At 41.4% G+C, this 18,954-nt stretch overlaps 1 long non-coding RNA gene across 1 annotated transcript; it reads left to right on the top strand.

Annotated features, from left to right (window-relative positions):
* The first annotated feature begins 17,483 nt into the window (after positions 1-17,483).
* On the top strand, positions 17,484-18,748 carry LOC121820296 (uncharacterized). The gene is made up of 2 exons (XR_006060769.1): positions 17,484-17,521; positions 18,200-18,748. It is a non-coding gene; the product is annotated as an uncharacterized LOC121820296 (long non-coding RNA).
* The last annotated feature ends 206 nt before the right edge of the window (positions 18,749-18,954 follow it).

The following is an 18,954-nucleotide window of genomic DNA, read 5'->3' as shown; positions in this document are numbered from 1 at the left end:
GTTACTTGAAATGTTACAAGTAATTGCTACTTGAAAACTGCAGTTGATAACGAAAATAACCAAGAACATTGGATAAATAAAGAAAGGTTGAATTAACTCTCTTAGTGAGGTTAGAAAATTTCCTCAAAAAACTAAAAATGAGATACCATATGATCCAACAATCCCACTCCTGGACATATCTCCTATCTGCCGATAGGAAAAAGCCAATACAAAAGATACATACACTCCTTTCTAATAGCTTTGATATGACTGCTACTATTTGACATGAGTATGAAATCTATATAGAGATACTATTTGTTGAGGACTGGGAACTATGGAAGTATTTCAGATGACTCCACATTTTGGACTCCAGGAGACAGAATAGATGATGTTGACATAGAATTTTGGTCTCTCAGAAGAGCACAAGGTTATGAAGGAAGGAAATAGGTTTCATTTTGGGTACACTGTGTTAAAGCACATGAGAATTCCAGGTAGACATGTTAACTGGATATTTAGAAATGTTACGTGGTTTTCTGGCCCCTCTTCAGTGCTGAGATGCAAATACAGTGAGATGGGGTGAAAACTTAAGAAAGGAGAACAGCAAAGGGTGAAGGTGAGTAGAAAATTCTGAGGACAGAATGCCAAGGTTTGAGGGATTGAGGGCTTCATTTTAGGTTCTAAAAGAAGGTGGGTCACTCCTCTCAAGTTTTTGTTTTGGAATTGATGTACACGGTTACCCAATTATGATTTTGAACATCTATTGCTCTTTTCCTGTGTGGCCCTTCTAGCATTAACATTTTAGAGAGTCTTCTCCCTTATGTCTTGCCTGCACAAGAAATGAACCAAAGAAATCCTGCTGTCAGTGCCTTTAAAACTTCTTCAGACTGTGTTTCTTTATCCATTGGCAAGATACATGGAATTTACAAAATTATTCAGCAATCACATATATGGGGAAGTTTTTCTATGGAGAATTAAATACATGAGGCTCAGACGTAGTCAAGGCTCTGTCCTTTGTAATTCCAGTTGCTATAGGTTGGTGTATTTTTGAGGAAGGCTAAGGTAGTGGAAAAGAGCCTGATGCTGGGAGGGATTGAGGGCAGGAGGAGAAGGGGACGACAGAGGATGAGATGGCTGGATGGCATCACTGACTCAATGACATGAGTTTGGTTAAACTCGGGCAGTTGGTGATGGACAGGGAGGCCTGGCCTGCTGTAATTCATGGGGTCACAAAGAGTCGGACACGACTGAGTGACTGAACTGAACTGAAGGTGATGGAAAGACTATTTGCCTTAGAAATCATAGGCCTTTGGCGCAGCGAGTCTCCTTTTTGGAATATACAGACACTTACATTCTCATTTTCTGAATATAACCTCATCCATGAGAAAGACAGTTTGTCCACTAGTCCTTCAGTTACTTTTTCTTCAAATCACATGTGAGCAAAGCTGCACTCAACCCTGTGCATTGTTCTTTCCATGCTTCCATGCCCCTGTGTTCTGATCTTCTGAGGCTAGTCCCTTCCCCCGCTAGATAACATTCTCAAGATCAGGGGTATGAATTTTTTTCACATCTTCATCCTGAACATTATGTAGAGTATTTATTACAGTAATTGTTGATTATAACAATCAATAATAATTGATTGAATGGATGATTAAAATCCAGTTCTGACTCCCACCAATGTTTATTTACTTATTTAAAAGTATTTCTTTGATCCTTATCATGTTCCAAGCTCTGTGGTATATATTGGAAGTACAAGGTTGAAATAAGACATGATCCTTGCACTAAGGAGCTCATAGTATTTGATGTCAAAAACACATAGAAAATTGTCATGTAAGGTTGGCAAGTACAAGGGTACAGTCATCAGGACAGTATGGTACTGGCACAGAGACAGAAATACAGATCAATGGAACAAAATAGAAAGGCCAGAGATAAATCCACGCACCTACAGACACCTTGGGCTTCCCTGGTGGCTCAGATGTTAAAGCGTCTGCCTGCAATGCGGGAGGCCTGGGTTCAATCCCTGGGTTGGGAGACTCCCCTGGAGAAGGAAATGGCAACCCACTCTTGTATTCCTGCCCAGAGAATCCCATGGACGGAGGAGCCTGGTGGGCTACAGTACATGGGGTCGCAAAGAGTTGGATATGACTGAGTACTTTCGCTATTCACTATAGACACCTTATGTTTGGCAGAGGAGGCAAAAATTTACAATGGATGAAAGCAATCTCTTTAACAACTGGTGCTGGGAAAACTGGTCAACCAGGTGTAAAAGAATGAAAGTGGAACATTTTCTGACACCATACACAAAATAAACTCAAAATGGATTACAGATCTAAATGTAAGACCAGGAACTATAGACTCTTAGAAGAAAATATAGGTAGGGCACTCTCTGACGTAAATCACGGCAAGAACCTCGATGACCTACGTTCCAGAGATATAGAAATAAAACAAAAATAAACAAATGGGACCTAAATAAACTTAAAAGCTTTTGCACAATGAAAGAAACTATAAGCAAGGTGAGAAGGCAGCCTTCAGAATAGGAGAAAATGATAGCAAATGAAACAACTGACAAAGAATTAATCTCCAAAATATACAAACAGCTCATGCAGCTCAATACCAGAAAAACAAAAAACCTATCCAAAAAGGGGGCAAAAAGACTAAACAGATATTTCCCCAAAGAAGACATGCAGATGGCTAACAAACACATGAAAAGATACTCAACATCACTCATTACTAGAGAAATGCAAACCAAAACCACAATGAGGTATCATCTCATGCGAGTCAGAATGGCCATCATCAAAAAGTCTATAAACAATAAATGCTGGAGAGGGTGTGGAAAAAAGGGAACCCTCACACGTTGATGGGAATGCAATCTGGTACAGCAACTCTGGAGAACAGTGCGGAGATGCTTTAAAAAACTGGAAATAGAACTGCCATATGACCGAGCAATCCCACTGCTGGGCATACACCCCGAGGAAACTAGAATTGAAAGAGACACATGTACATGGCAGCACTGTTTACAATAGGTAGATATGAAGCAACCTAGATGTCCAACAGCAGACTAATGGATAAGGACGTTGTGTTACATATATATAATGGAATGTTATTCAGCTTTAAAAAAGAACACATTTGAGTCAGTGCTAATGAGGTGGTCTATTATGCAGAGTGAAGTAAGTCAGAAAAACACCAATACAGTATATTAACATGTAAATATGGAATTTAGAAAGACAATAATGACCCTATATGCAAGGCAGCAAAAGAAACAGAGATGTAAAGAATAAACTTTTGGACTTATGTGGGAGGAGGCAATGGTGGAAGGATTTGAGAGAATAGCATCGAAACATGTATATTACTGTATGTAAAATAGATGACCAGTGCAAGGTCAATGCTTGAAGCAGGGCACTCAAGGCTGGTGCTCTGGGACAACCAAGAGGGATAGGCTGGGGAGGGAGGAAGAAGGGGAGTTCAGGATAGGTGGACACATGTGCATCCTGGCTGATTCATGTCGATTCAAAATCACCACAATGTTGTAAAGTTATTGTCCAATTAAAATAAAGCAATTAATTTAAAAAAAGAAATGAAAAGGCAGAGGAACCAGAGATCAAATTACCAACATCTGTTGGATCATATAAAAGCCAAGAAAATGTCAAAAATATCTACTTATGCTTCATTGGCTCTGCTAAAGCTTTTGACTGTGTAAATCAGAACAAACTGTGGGAAATTCTTAAAGAGATGGGAATACCAGACCACCTTACCTCCTTCCTGAGAAATGTGTATGCAGGTCAGGAAACAACAGTTAGAATCAGACGTGGAACAATGGACTGGTTCAAAATTGGAAAGCAGTGCACCAAGCCTGTATATTGTCACAAGGCTTATTTAACGTATATGCAGATTATATCATGAGAAATGCTGGGCTGGATGAAGCACAATCTGGACTCAGAATTTCCAGAAGAAACATCAATAACTTCAGATATGCAGATGACACCACCCTTATGGCAGAAAGTGAAGAAGAACTAAAGAGCCTTTTGATGAAAGTGAAAGAGGAGAGTGATAAAGTTGGCTTAAAACTCAACATTCAGAAAACTAAGGTCATGGCATCTGGTCCCATCACTTCATGGCAAAAACGGGGAAACAATGGAAACAGTAAGAGACTTTAGTTTTTGGTCTCCACGTCATTGCAGATGGTGACTCTAGCCATGAAATTAATAGACACTTGCTCCTTGGAAGAAAAGCTATGACCAACCTAGACAGCATATTAAAAAACAGAGACATTACTTTGCCAACAAAGGTCCTTGCAGTCAAAGCTATAGTTTTTCCAGTAGTCATTCATGTATGGGGTGATAGTTGGACCATAAAGAAAGCTGAGTTCCAGATAATTGATGCTTTTGAACTGTGGTGCTGGAGAAGACTCTTGAGAGTCCCTTGGATTGCAGGGAGGTCCAGCCAGTCAATAGTAAAGATAATCAGTCCTGAGTATTCATTGGAAGGACTGATGCTGAAGTGCCAATAATTTGGCCACTTGATGTGAAGAACTGACTCACTGGAAAAGATCCTGATGCTGGGGAAGATTGAAGCCAGAGGAAAGGGAATGATAGAAGATGAGATGTTTGGATGGCATCACCAGCTCGTTGGACATGAGCTTGAGCAAGTCCTAGGAGGTGGTGATGGACAGGGAAGTCTGAGGTACTGCAGTTTCATGGGGTCGCAAAGAGTCAGGCATGACCAAGTGACTGGACTGGACTGAACTGAACTGAACTGATAGCCAAGGTACTCAAGTTTTCCCCTGAAAGGCATAGTAAATGTTATTAGCTGAAGTGTTACTGTCGGTCAAAAATTATACTAATAAATTATCAATGGGTTCTATGTCACCCCTATTTTATTTATTTAAGGAGAAATACCCATGATCTGAATAGCTGAATCAATGATTCATTGAGATTCATTCCCTGAGTGTACTAAGAATGTCTGAAAACACACTAAGTGTCACTTAAAATAATGGACCTGATAGAGTCAATTGAATTAACTGTTGTGGGGGAATTGGCAACCCACTCCAATATTCTTGCCTGGAGAATCCCAGGGATGAGGGAGCCTGGTGGGCTGCCCTCTGTGGGGTTGCACAGAGTCAGACATGACTGAAGCGACTTACCAGAGCAGCAGCAGCAGGGGAAAGAAGTGCGAGATATTTAGGGAGTATTAGTGGAAAAGCTTCTAAATGGATATAGTCCAGACACTGAGTTCATTTTTAAGATTATGAGAGGAGAGGAATTTGGATTTCTAGCAGACCACAAATGACTCAGATCATGGGTCTGCAGAGTTCAGGTCAGTGTATAAACCTGCAAAAGCAGAGCTTCAGGAAGGGGCCAGAGCTTGTGATTTATGGCCTTAGAAACTGAGGGATCATGTTGTCCTGTTCAAGTCCGTGTATGGAGCTATGTGAAAGCACATCTGACAGGAGACTGCTTGCACTAAAAAATCAAGGTAGAGTTTGTGGCCGGGCTTAAGTCACTTAATTGTCAAGAAGTAGTATATGGTACAAGGTGAGTTTAGAAAAACTGTAGGTAGGAGTTAAAATATGTGCAGTTAGAAAAACTCTGGTCTCTGTCATCAGTGGACAAAAAGCCAGGTGCTGACAGATGAAATGGAATGGGGTAGTAAGTTTTATGTACCAGATGCTCGGGGAGCTGGCAAGAGGGCGAAGCAACATCTCTAACTATGGAAGAATAGCACCATTCTCAAGCATTCCTCATATTCCGTACATGGTGCTCAACACTGGTAGAGGAAGTATGAGACAAAGTCTCAAATGAATCACTCCGTAATTCCTCACTGAAGGGTGAGCAAGTCCGTGGTCAAGGGAACTGTGTGATATCAGTATGACTGGGGCATTGATTTTTGAGATTGCAAGCACGTGGTATTTGGGGGTGGGAAACAAGTGCATCATGCCAGTCCTGGGATGTTCCCCCTGGGTGGAGTTGCCTGGTCCTTATAAAAATAGTCTCCATCACAGTGCTCTCATTGTCATGACGGTCAGAATTGTTCTTTGGAGCCTCTGGTGAGCACAATTCTTAAAGACCTCTTTGGAACTTCTGTGGTAGGGTTTAATCTGGGGGAAGAAGTGGCTTTAATTGAAGGAATTAGTGTTCTGTATGGGAAAAAGAGGATAATGAGGATATTAGGGGTACATTTTTGGTACTTGGTCATGAATGAGATCTGAAATGCGAGGAGAAAATAGAGTCAGAGGCACAGTCTTAACCTGAGAGAAAGTAAGGGGGATGAGATCCTGTGCCACAGCACAGCACACATTAGTTCCAAATGCCCCTTTCTCAGCATGCAATCTCACTGAGTGCCTGGTGTGGGCCTTTGCGTTTTTCCTCAGAAGCCCACAGTCAGGTCAGCTTGGCCAGCAACCAAGACCTCATGGGAGAAATACGTAGAGATTTGTTTGAGGATTGGCTACAAGTTTATTATCCAGATTCTTCTTCAGAGTATGTTTGTATTCATACAACACCTGTGTAGGTAATTTTGTTTTAGAAAGTGGGAAGGAGAGACGAACCCTAAGACTGAAGATTGAGGGCAAGAGATACTAAAAAAGAAGGGTGAAGAAGCTATTAAAAAACATTAAGTCTGTATTAGGAATCAATAAGAGTCCTTAGTGATGGGAGGGTTGTTGGCGTGGCTAAATGTTCTACCAATCGAACTCTCAGCTATGAAGAATGTTATCTGTATTTCAGATTCCTTGAGACTCAGTAAAGATGTCTCACCACCAGCATCCGCATCCGCATCCGCATCCACATCCATACCTGCACCAGCAACCACATCAGCATCACCATCACTTCAAGGAGCCCTGCCATCCACCTCCAATAGTGTGCCCACCAAAGTGCCATGAGCCTTGCCCACCTCATCCGTGCCCACCTCCATTGAGCCAGCAGAAATGCCGCCTGGGCCGCTATGCCCACCATGCGAGCAGAAGTGTCCACCCAAGTGGAAGTAACAGCACCAGATTTCATCTGAACCAAGAAAGAAGACCCAGGCTCTTCCACTGTTCTCCCTTCGGCCATGGTGATGGACTGCATCTTCCTTAATCTCCCTCCTCAACTGACAGCTGACAGAGGAAAGGCTGCTTCCTGAAACTGAAACACCAAGATGTTGGAAGAAGAGCAGCAGGATCATCGCTTGATCTCTCTGTGCCATGTGCCCGTCTGTAATCCCCACCCTGATCTCTACCCCGTGAGCAGTTAGTGTGTCTATTCCTTCGCTTCTCCAATAAAGCATATTCATAGCCCATTATGTATTTCTTTCTTTCTTTCTTTCTTTTTTTTGGCTTTCTTTTGCATATAGTGTTTTTCATCTCTTCTGTCAACTGCAAGTTTCTTCTGAGTGTTTCTTTTCATTCCCATTGCATTATCAGAGTTAGACTTTTCCATCGTTGAGTTCAACTTTGCCTGAAATATGTCTTTTGGACTGGATCCACCAAAGAATTCCTTCATTGGTTTCTGACTTGTTTCTATCTTTGTCTACCTTGAAGACCCTGAAAAGAATTGAATTCTCTCAGTCTCAGGTTCTGTATTAGTAAAACCAGTAGGTAGACTCTATCCAACTCAGTGTACTCATAAAAATTAATTTATTCACAAATGTTTCCCAATTTTTAACACATGCCAGGCAGTCTGTTATGTGCTAGGGACATGATGATGGTGACTAAAGTCCTTTTTCCATCTAAACCCTTGAAGGGAGTTTGCACAAACACGCACACACCAGACCCCCTCCCCCCCCTCCGCCCACACACACACATGCAGATACAAGGCAAATAAAAGTGATGCAGGGGGTATGTTAGAGACAAATGTGTAGAAAAGCTCTTCCTAAGTGGCTTTTAGGACAAAGACTTGAGTGAAGAGAAGAGTGAGCCTTGAGTATCTGGGGTACACTGTACCAGTGAGAGGCGATGGCAAGTGCTGAGGCAGGGCAGAGCAACTGCAGGGAGGACAGTCACCCAAGAGACAATGTCTCCAAATGCGGTTGAAGACACTGGATCTGAAAGATGTAGCAAAGATTTTGATAATTTATTCAGTTTCCAACCATACTATGCTGAAGTTCAGAGTCTCAACTTTCTGTGTAATTCTCTACTATCACATCTATTTTCTTTTATCTGAAAACACATATGATCTTTAAAGACATTTTTTTTAGTGGTTATAAGGGCCGAGGAATAAATTAATTCTTTTGGAAAACAAAAATTTATTTTATGAGAGTGACTATATGAAAATAGGTCTATTATTAACAATGTTCCCATATTATAGGGAAGTTGACTCCATTAATTTCCATCACCTTATAGGTAGTCAAATGTGCAGAGAATTTTACTCTTGTTGTGCTTCCAACACTAAGAAGTGCCTTTATTTTTGGAGGTTTGACTTTGTACTCTTGCACAGGATTCTGACCTAATATTACTGACATGATTCCCTCCCCAGTTTTGTCTTGAAGAAAAATGAGAAAACAGAAAACAAAAAAATAAAATTTTGTTTGATTTTAGGAGAACATGATCAACACATTCAGAAAGTTCATAAAGCTTTGCTGTATAAAGTGGGTAATCACAGATTGATCTCTTTATTGTCAAGAAAGATGAAGATAAAACAAAAGAACATTACCAATCCTTCCAAAGACCCAAGCTTCCTAAATAAATTTCACCTTATACCTTCTCCACTAGAAGTGACCACAATCATGTTTCTGAGATCACAGATCCTGTTACCAGCCTTCCTGAGTTCACTCCGTGATTCTGCTGCTTACTAACTCTATGATTTTGAGCAATTTGCTCAAGGTGTCTGTGTCTCATTTTAAGGTCTCATTTTCTTCTCTTTAAAACTGGAATAGTAACAGTACTCACTTTATAGGTGAGTTGTGAGTCTTACATTTATATGCATATATAAAGCACTTAGAACTGTGTCAGCTCGCAGAAAGCACAATGAGGATCAGATGTTACTGCGAGTGCATCAGAACTGCTCAGCACATAAGCATACCTTGTCAGTGTTGTTACTTTTCAATCTATGAATTTCATGCCGTGGCCCCTATGCCACTTAAAGAAGCAGTACTTTTCCCATTAAGGTTGTGATAATCTGATAGTTTGCTCCATATTTAGCCTACATCTTTCCTGTATTAGATTTTTGCTTTGGCATCTTAAGTTGTCTCCTCTTCCCACTCGTCGCCCCCCTTCTTCTGTTCCTCAATCTTCTTTTATTTTCTTACTGTTCCTCTTTCCCTCACTCTTTTGGGAATTTAAAGTCTGCTAGCAATACAAGTTGTGTGTTCTTTCAAGCTTATGAGGTACAATTGTTGGACAGTGCTACAAATCAGGACTTGATTAATTGCTTGGTGGGTTGTCTGTACTTGAAAAAGTGATTAAAATGTTAATAATTAAGATTAATTTTAAAATGTGTAGTATTGCAAAGCTACAGTCATCACGCCAGAATGGTACTGGTACAAAACCAGAAATATAGACCAATGGAACTAGACAGAAAGCCCAGATAAACCCATGGACCTATGGACACTTTATGTTTGATAAAGGAGGCAAGAATATACAAAGGAGAAAAGATAGTCCCTCTAATAAGTGGTGCTGGGAAAACTGGTCAGCTATAAGTAAAAGAATGAAATTAGAAAACTCCCTAACACCATACAAAAAGAAGTCACTCAATCGTGTCCGACTCTGTACGACCCCATAGACGGCAGCCCACCAGGCTCCCCCATCCCTGGGATTCTCTAGGCAAGAACACTGGAGTGGGTTGCCATTTCCTTTTCCAATGCATGAAAGTGAAAAATGAAAGTGATGTTGCTCAGTCCTTGCCAACTCCTTGTGATCCCATGGACGGTAGCCTACCAGGCTCCTCCACCCATGGAATTTTTCAAGCAAGAGTACTGGAGTGGGTTGCCATTTCCTTCTCCAGGGGATCTTCCCAACCCAGGGATTGAACCTGGTTCTCCCACATTGCAGGCAGACACGTTACCGTCTGAGCTACAAGAGAAGCCTATACACAAAGGTAACACCATACACAAAGATAAACTCAAAATGGATTAAAGATCTAAATGTAAGACCATAAACCCTAAAACTCTTAGAGGAAAACATAGAAAGAACCCTCTGTGACACTGTTGCTGAGGTTCAGTCATTGAGTGATGTCCGACACTGTGCAACTCAGTGGACTGCAGCAGGCCAGGCTTCTCAGTCCTTCACTATTGTCTGGAGTTTGCAAAAACTGATGTCCATTGAATTGGTGATGCTATCCAACCACCTCATCTTCTGTTGCCCCCTTCTCCTACAGCCTGCAATCTTTCCTAACATTGGGGTCTTTTCCATTGAGTTGGCTCTTTTCCTCAGGGGGCCAAACTATTGGAGTTTCAGCTTCAGCATCAGCCCTTCTAGGGAATATTCAGAGTTGATTTCCTTTGGGATTGACTGGTTGGATCTCCTCGCAGTCCACGGGACTCTCAAGAGTCTTCTCCAACACCACAGTTCAAAAGCATCAGTTCTTCAGAGCTCAGCCTTCAGAGATAAGGGAACCTTCTTGCACTATTGGTGGGAATGTAAACTGATGCAGTCATTATGGAGAACAGTATCGAGATTCCTTAAGAAACTAGGAATAAAACTACCAAATGACCCAGCAATCCCACTACTGGGCATATACTCTGAGGAAACCATAACTGAAAAGGACACATGTATCCCAACATTCATCGCAGCAATATTGACAATAGTCAGGACATGGAAGCAACTTAGATGAATGGATAAAGAAGTTGGGGTACATGTATGCAATGAACTATTACTCAACATTAAAAGAAACAAATTTAAGTCAATGCTGTGAGGTGGATGAACCTAGAGCCTGTTATACAGAGTGAAGCAAGTCTGAAAGAGAAAAACAAATATCATATATTGATGCATATATATGGAATCTAGAAAAACGACATTGATGAACCTAGTTGCAAGGTAGCAAGAGAGATGCAGACATAGAGAACAGACTTGTCACAGTGGGGAAAGGAGAGAATGGGATGAATTGCGAGAGGAACATGGAAACATACATTGCCATACCTACAATAGAAAGAAAGTGGGAATTTGCTGTATGACACAAGGAACTCAATGTGTCTGTGACAACCCAGAGAGATGGGATGGCGTGGGAGGCGGCAGGGAGGTTAAAGAGGGAGGAGACTTATGGATACCTGTGGCTGCTTGATGTTACTGTATGAAGCCAGCACAACATTGTAAAGCAATTACACTCCAATTAAAAGTAAATAAATTTTTAAAAAGTCAATGTAATGAATGTGTAGTATGTGTAGTTGTTATGCTGTGAATAGCAATGTCTACACATACATTTTTTTTCCTTTCCAGAGAGTAGAGTGATAATCAATTACCACCACAGTATTGACTACTGTATATCTTTAAATTAACTGGCCTGTCATTCTTTCCATCTTTATATTAGGTACAGTTTCCAATTGGAAATATAATTTCTGGTAACCTTGAAAACTCTCTCAGGAGAATCTTGTTGATCTGTAGGGTTCCCCAACACTTGTCACCCTAGGGCTTTCATTCTCTTATTGCTCTCAATTTTGTCCATAGGTTTTTTTTTTTTTTTTTTTGCATTCTGGATCTTTCTCAATTGGGTTTTTACCTTTGTTTTGTTGGAGCCTAACCTCCAGAAGCTATCAGAAAATATATTTGTGGAAATTATTTTATTCATATTTGACTAATAGTTTGGCTACATGTAACATTGTACATTCAAAAAACCTTTTCCTTTGGAATTATAGTGGCACTGACCTTTACCTCTTCTAGCATGCATATTTACTGATGATTTCTTTCCTGCCTCATGGCTTGCTTAGCCTCTCTTCTACTCAGTCCCCGGACAGTCCATTCTCTCCTAGATAACCACTATTACTAGGTTCTAAGTAAAATCTAGCAAACTCTCATGTAGATATTACACGATTTTCAGAGAGATTCAGAGATTCAGTTTGCTACAAATGCTTCCATTTGTAAAATGGAAACTATTCATTTTATGAAAATATATCCATTATTTAAAAACACTGAGGACCATTTGTCCTTAAGTCACTTTCTCTGTTATCAAGAACTAATTATCCCTCTTTCTAAGTCAGCAACCTCATTAGGCACCTTTTCCTTAAGAAAAACTAATCCTCCTTCAAATTACCAAACATAAGTGACAACCCATAGAATTTATTGGTAAAAATATCTTGGAATCCATTAGTAATTCACCCAGAAAGAAAAGCAAGTATAAAATTATATTTGCAGAACTGTTCTATGCCACGTATTCCTTAGATAATTCTCTTACTCCAGCAGGTACCACCTACTTCCTAAGACTTCTCCTGAGAAGAATGTTGTGAAAGCACCTACTCCATCCCCAGATATTGCTGTTCCTTCCAGGATTCCTGAAGGGCGTCTGTTTCCTAATGGGATCCTGGTTATTCCATTGTGGAATCTCAGAGGACTAGGCAGAACAGCGGTCTTCATCTTGGTTCTCTGAGAGACTGAGAAGAGATCAGGAGCAGGACACAGTCTAAAGAAGTTCCTACCTCTTCAGACACCCAGGTTATGCCCCTATTCTTTCTCTGAACCACATCAGCCCAGTCAAGATAGAAACACAGCAGATGCTACATGGTCTTCTTTCAGGAAAGAGCACACGCTGTGAAAACTTCCCTCAGGCAGTGGAGAAGGAAGACCTCTCTACTAGTAAAAAGATGTGGATGCTTCATGTGCCTTCAAACTGGCTGCTTCGAACTAGCAGTGATAACAGCTAGAAGAAAGAGAGGAGCAGGGCGGGGGTCTTAGCGAGGGAGACCTTAGTCTACACAGTGCTATTCTTTATGAGATCTGGAGCATTTTTGGTATTATTGATCAGGTATTTTGAGTAGTTATTCATAATTATTAGCTTTTCTACCTTTAGAGCTGGCATATTTAACTCAAATTTATTTTTAATTGGAAGATAATTGCTTTACTATGTTCTGTTGGTTTCTGCCATGAAACAATGTGGATCAGCTCTAAGTACACATATGTCTCCTCCACCGTGAGCCTCACGTGAACCCCACTGCTCCCCATCCCTCCCCTCTAGGCTGTCACAGAGCACCAGGCTGAACTCCCTGAGCTATGAAACTACTTTCCCTCAGTCATCTATTCTACACGCGGCAAAGCCTGTATTCAGGGCTACTCTCTCAATCTGTTCCACCCTCTCCTTCCCTCAGTGTGCTCCCAAGTTTGTTTCCACATCTGCCTGTCTATTCCTGCCCTTAAAAGAGGTTCATCAGGGCTATTTTTCTAGATTCCATGCATATGTGTTAATATACAATATTTGTTTTTCTCTTCCTAACTTACCTCACTCCGTGAAAAAGGCTCTAGATTTGTCCGCCTCAGTTCAACTGACTCAGATTTGTTCCTTTTCATTGGCTGAGTAACATTTCATTGTATGTATGTGCCGCAACATCTTTGTCTACTCACTTGTTGATTGACAGCTAGGTTGCTTCCATGTCCTGGCTGTTGTAAATAGTCCTGCAATGAACACTAGGGTACACATGCCTTTTTTAAATCACGATTTTCTCAGGGCATGTGCTGGGCCATTTGGTAGTTTTACTCCTAGATTTTTAATGAATCTCCATATTGTTCTCCATAGTGGCCATATCAATTTACTGTTTTTAAAAAAAGTTTTATTGTGTTAGGAACACTTAATATGAGGTGTATTCTCTTAAGAGTATTTTAAGTATATAATACAGTGTTGTTATACACAGGCTTGATGTTGCGGGCAGATCTCTAGAACTGATATACCTTTCAGGACTGAAATTGTATACTGTCAAATAAAAAGTATAGTCACAACCTGAAAGGAGACTTTTATTTTATTTGGTGGGGAAGTTTAGGACTCCAAGCCCAGGAGACAGCATCTCAGTAGCTCTGAGGAAAGTGTTCCCCTTGGAAGATGGCAGTGGGAGTGAGGCTACATACAAATGAACAGCAAAGGGGGCAGGCGGGCTGAACATCAAAGATCAGATATCTAATTAAGGACTTTAGCATTGGATGTACGGGAAGATTCAAGCCTCTGGGCTCACGGAATTCATTGCTTTCATATGTACCTCAGCTATCTGGGCCAAATCCTGTTTCCTTGTCACCTTAAGTAGTGGCAGCTCTGGCCGATGGCTGCTCCTTGTGTTCCCCCAGGCGCCTCAGCAGTCACCATGGCGGGTGGCGGCATCTGCTGGATTGAGCTTTGAGAGCGCGCATTCACATTTGGAGGCCAGAAGTCGCTGATGGCTGTGACATTTCTTGTTTACTGATTTGGCAGTAGTGACTTTCATTTCACAATACCTATTGATTCATTTCAGTTCAGTTCAGTCACTCAGTCATGTCCGACTCTTTGCGACCCTATGAACTGCAGCACGCCAGGGCTCCCTGTCCATTTCCAACTACCAGAGCATACCCAAACTCACGTGCAATCAGGCGGTGATGCCATCCAGCCATCTCATCCTCTGTCATCCCCTTCTCCTCCTGCCCCCAATCCCTCCCAGCATCAGAGTCTTTTCCAGTGATAAGCAACACCCTTTTACTCCATGCCCATCCTCCCCTGGTTCCTGGCAACTACTATTCTATTCTTTATTCCATGAGCTTGAGCTTTTTCCATACCTCATGTAAGGGGATTCATGTGGTACTTGTCCGTCTGTTTCTGGCTAATTTCTCTTGGCATAATGTCTTCCAGGTTAGGTCTTCCTGTCTCATAGGACAGGATTTCCTTCTTTTCAAAAAGGAATAATAATCCTTTGTATGTATATACTACAGTTTACTTATCCACTCATCTGTTGATGGACATTTAGGTTGTTACCACACTTTGGCTACTGTGAGTACTGCTGCAGTGAACTTGGGTGTACTAACAAGTCTTTGAGACTTTGATTTAAATTATTTTGGGTAAATAATTTAGATGTAGAATGGGTAAAACCTACGATAGTTCTATTTTTTCTATTTTTGAGTAACCTTAATAGTCTTCACAATGTTTATACCATTTTGCCTTCCCACTACCAGGTACAAGGGTTCTTTTTCTCTCCATAATCTCACCAACATTGCTATTTTGATTTTGATCATGGTCATTCTTCATGTGTGAAGTGATACATCATTGTGGTTTAGATTTGCATTTCCCTGATGATTAGTAGTGATATTAAACTCCTTTTCATGTCCCTGTTGTTATATATATATATATATATATATATATATATAGTCTTCTCTAAAGAAAGCTCTATTCACGTCCCTTACCTATTTAAAATTAAGGTTGTTAAATTTTTTTCTATTATGTTGTAAGAGCTTCTTACATACTTTGGAAATTAACTGCTTATCATATATATGGGGCTCATATTTCCTTAAGCCTTGTAACCAGTAAGAGTTAATTTTGAATTTATGCTGGATCAGCTTCTGTGATTTTAACCCTCATCTTGCCACTTTTGTTATTGTAATCATACATAATGGACTGCCTTTGGGAAGATAACCTGAGCTGCCCACCTGTCAGGGACTGCTGCTGCTGCTGCTGCTAAGTCACTTCAGTCATGTCCGGTTCTGTGCGACCCCATAGATGGCAGCCCACCAGGCTCCCCTGTCCCTGGGATTCTCCAGGCAAGAACACTGGAATGGGTTGCCATTTCCTTCTCCAATGCATGAAAGTGAAAAGTGAAAAGTGAAGTTGCTCAGTTATGTATGATTCTTCGTGACCCCATGGATTGCAGCCCACCACGCTCCTCCATTCATGGGATTTTCCAGGCAAGAGTATTGGAGTGGGGTGCTATTGCCTTCTCCGGTGAGGGACTGTAAGGAAGCAAATCTAACATATTCCCCTGCCTGAGGCTTGCCATACTAGGGGAATTTGCAAGGATTGAGTAGTCTTTATTTTGTTTCCTTACCTCCACCCCACTTCTGACCCATAAAAGAACCTGGCAACCAGGCCCCAGCAAGATGATTATTTGGAGGCACTAGATTGTCATTGTCTCAGCCAGCGGGTTCCCAAATAAAGTCCCTCATAGCTCAGTCAGTAAAGAATCTGCCTGCAATGCAGGAGACTCGGGTTTGATTCCTGGGTGAAACATGAAATTTTTCATTTCATTTTTTCCCTTTTCCTGGTCTAGACACCTCATCTCAGATTCACTGCAGCGAGCGGCACAAGCTTGGCCTTGCTAACAGACTATGTCACATGCCTTATATTAGACATGTTGTTGTCATAGCAAAATTTTGAGGCAAGTATAGCTTTTGTCTCTAATTTATACAAGTGTTAGTAAGCTGATCTTCAGGGTGGTTGGTAAATATTTAATGTCCCAAAGTACCAGTGCCTACAGATGTCTGCATACCCTGGTCGCCCAAGGAAACCCATGGAAGGCTTAATGCTTAGTATTAGCTCTCGGGCTCCTGGGTTTCAACAAATTATACTAATAAATTCCTGATGGGGTCTATGTAACCCTTAGTTTGTTTGTGAAGAGAAAAATATCCATGGATTGAATGGCGGGGTCAATGACTCATGGTGCTTCATTCCCTGAGTATACTAAGAATGTCTGAAAACACACTAAATGTCATTTCAAAAAAAAAACAAAACAAACAAACAAACAAAAAAGAATGGCAGGATAGAGTCAATGGAATTAACTGTTGTAGGGGAAAGTGGCAGAGGATATTTGGGGAGTACTAGTGGAAAAGCTTCTTAATGGATACAGCCTAGACATTGAGTCAATTTTGAAGATAATGAGAAGAGAGGAATTTAGGTTTCTAGTAGACTACAGGTTGCTCATGATCTTGTTGCTGCAGAGACCAGATCAGTGTATAAATCTGCAAAAGTAGAGCTTCAGCAAATATCTCAGCTTGTGACCTTATGGCCCAGAAAACTGAAGGATCAAGTTTTCCTGTTGAAGTCCATGAATGGAGCTGTGTGAAAGGACTGCTGGCATGAGACCGCTAACACCAGAAACTGGAAAATTAGAAAAAGAAGATACAACTTTGTGGCCTCTAGACATTTAATTGTCAAGAAGAGGCTAGAGACCAGTGGGGCATGGTGTAAGGAAGGCGAGTTTAAAAAAACTGTGGGTAGGGGTTAAGATATGTGAGGTTAGTAAATCCTAGTCTCAACCATCAAGGGAAACAAAGCTGGGTGCTGGTAGGTGAAATGGAATAGGGAGGAAGTTTTCCATAGCAGATTCTTTGGGGGCTGGGGACTGGAAGAATCAGCAACTGTGACACTGAAGAAGCAACACTATTGTCAAGGAATTCCTCATATTTCCTAACTCATGCATAACAATGGCTCAGGGAGTATGTGACAAGGTCTCCAGTGAATCACTCTGCACTTCCTGAGTGAAGGATAAAGAAGTCCATGGACAAGAGAGATTTGTGATATCAGCATGAGTATGGCAATTTATTTTTGAGATTGCAAGCACGTGGAATTTAGGGTGGGAAACAAGTGCATCAGCCAGTCCTGGGATATTCCCCCTGGGTGGAGCTGCCTGGTCCTTATAAAAGGAGTCTCCATCACAGGTCTGTCATTGTCGTGACGGTCAAAAGTCTTCTTTGAAGCCTCAGGTGAGCGCTCTTAGAGATCTTTATGGAACATGGGTGTTGGGTTTAATCTGGGGGTAGAAGTGGATTTAATTGAAGCAATTAGTGCTGTGTCCGGGAAAAAGAAGATAATGAGGATTTAGGGATATATTGTTGGTATTTGGTCATGAATGCGATCTTAAATGTGAGGAGAAAATGGAGTCAGAGGCACAGTCTTAACCTGAGAGAGAGTAAGGGGATGAGATACTGTGCCACAGCACAGCACACATTAGTTCCAAATGCCCCATTCTCAGCGTTCAATCCCACTGAGTGCCTGGTTTGGGCCTTTGCATTTTTCCTCAGAAGCCCACAGTCAGGTCAGCTTAGCCAGCAACCAAGACCTCATGGGAGAAATAAGGAGAGATTTGTTTGAGGATTGGCTACAAGTTTATTTTCCAGATTCTTCCTCAGAGTATGTTTGCATTCGTACAACACTTGTGTAGGTAATTTTGTTTTAGAAAATTGTAGGAGAGACTAACCAGAAAAGACTGAAGATCTGAGAGCAAGAGATACTAAAAAATAATGGTGAAGAAGCTCTAAAAAACCATAAAGACTGTATTAGGAATCCAGCAGAGTCCTTAGTGACGGGAGTGTAGTTGGAGCTGCTAAATGTTCTATCAGTCAGACTCTAGTTATGAAGAATGTTGTCTGTTTGTATTTCAGATTCCTTGAGACCCAGGAAGGATGTCTCACCATCCGCATCCGCATCCGCATCCACATCCACATCCACAACAGCATCAGCATCACCATCACCATCAGTGCAAGGAGCCCTGCCATCCACCTCCAATAGTGTGCCCACCGAAGTGCCATGAGCCTTGCCCACCCCATCCATGCCCACCTCCAGTGAGCCAGCAGAAATGCCCTCCTAGGCCACCATGCCCACCATGGGAGCAGAAGTGTCCACCGAAGTGGAAGTAAGGACCAGATTTCATCTGGACCAAGAAACAACATGATCCAGGCTCTTCCATTTCCTCCCTTCGGCCGTGGTGACGGAGTGCATCTTCCTTAATCTCCCTCCTCAACTGACAGCTGACAGAGAAAAGGCTTGGTTCCTGAAGCTGACACCATGTTGGTGGAAGAAGAGCAGCAGGTTCATCGCTTGATCTCTCTTTGCCTACTGTGTGTCTGTATCCATCTTGTGAAATCTACCCCATGAGCAAATAGTGTGTCTGTTCCTTTGCTTCTCCAATAAAGCATATTCATAGCCCTTAATATTTCTTTCTTTTATTTTTGGTTTTGGTTTTTTTTGCAGATAGTATTTTTTAATCTCTTCTGTCAGCTACAAGTATTCTTCTGAGTGTTCCTTTTCATTCCCTTTGGATTATCAGAATTAGGCTTTACCATCACTGAGTTCAGCTTTGCCTGAAATATGTCTTTTGGACTGGATCCATCAAAGAATTCCTTCAGTGGTTTCAGAC

This window comes from Ovis aries, chromosome 1, assembly GCF_016772045.2.
Source record: "Ovis aries strain OAR_USU_Benz2616 breed Rambouillet chromosome 1, ARS-UI_Ramb_v3.0, whole genome shotgun sequence".
NCBI lineage: Eukaryota > Metazoa > Chordata > Mammalia > Artiodactyla > Bovidae > Ovis > Ovis aries.
Note: the sequence above shows the minus strand (reverse complement) of the source record. Positions and strands in the feature narration are given on the sequence as shown.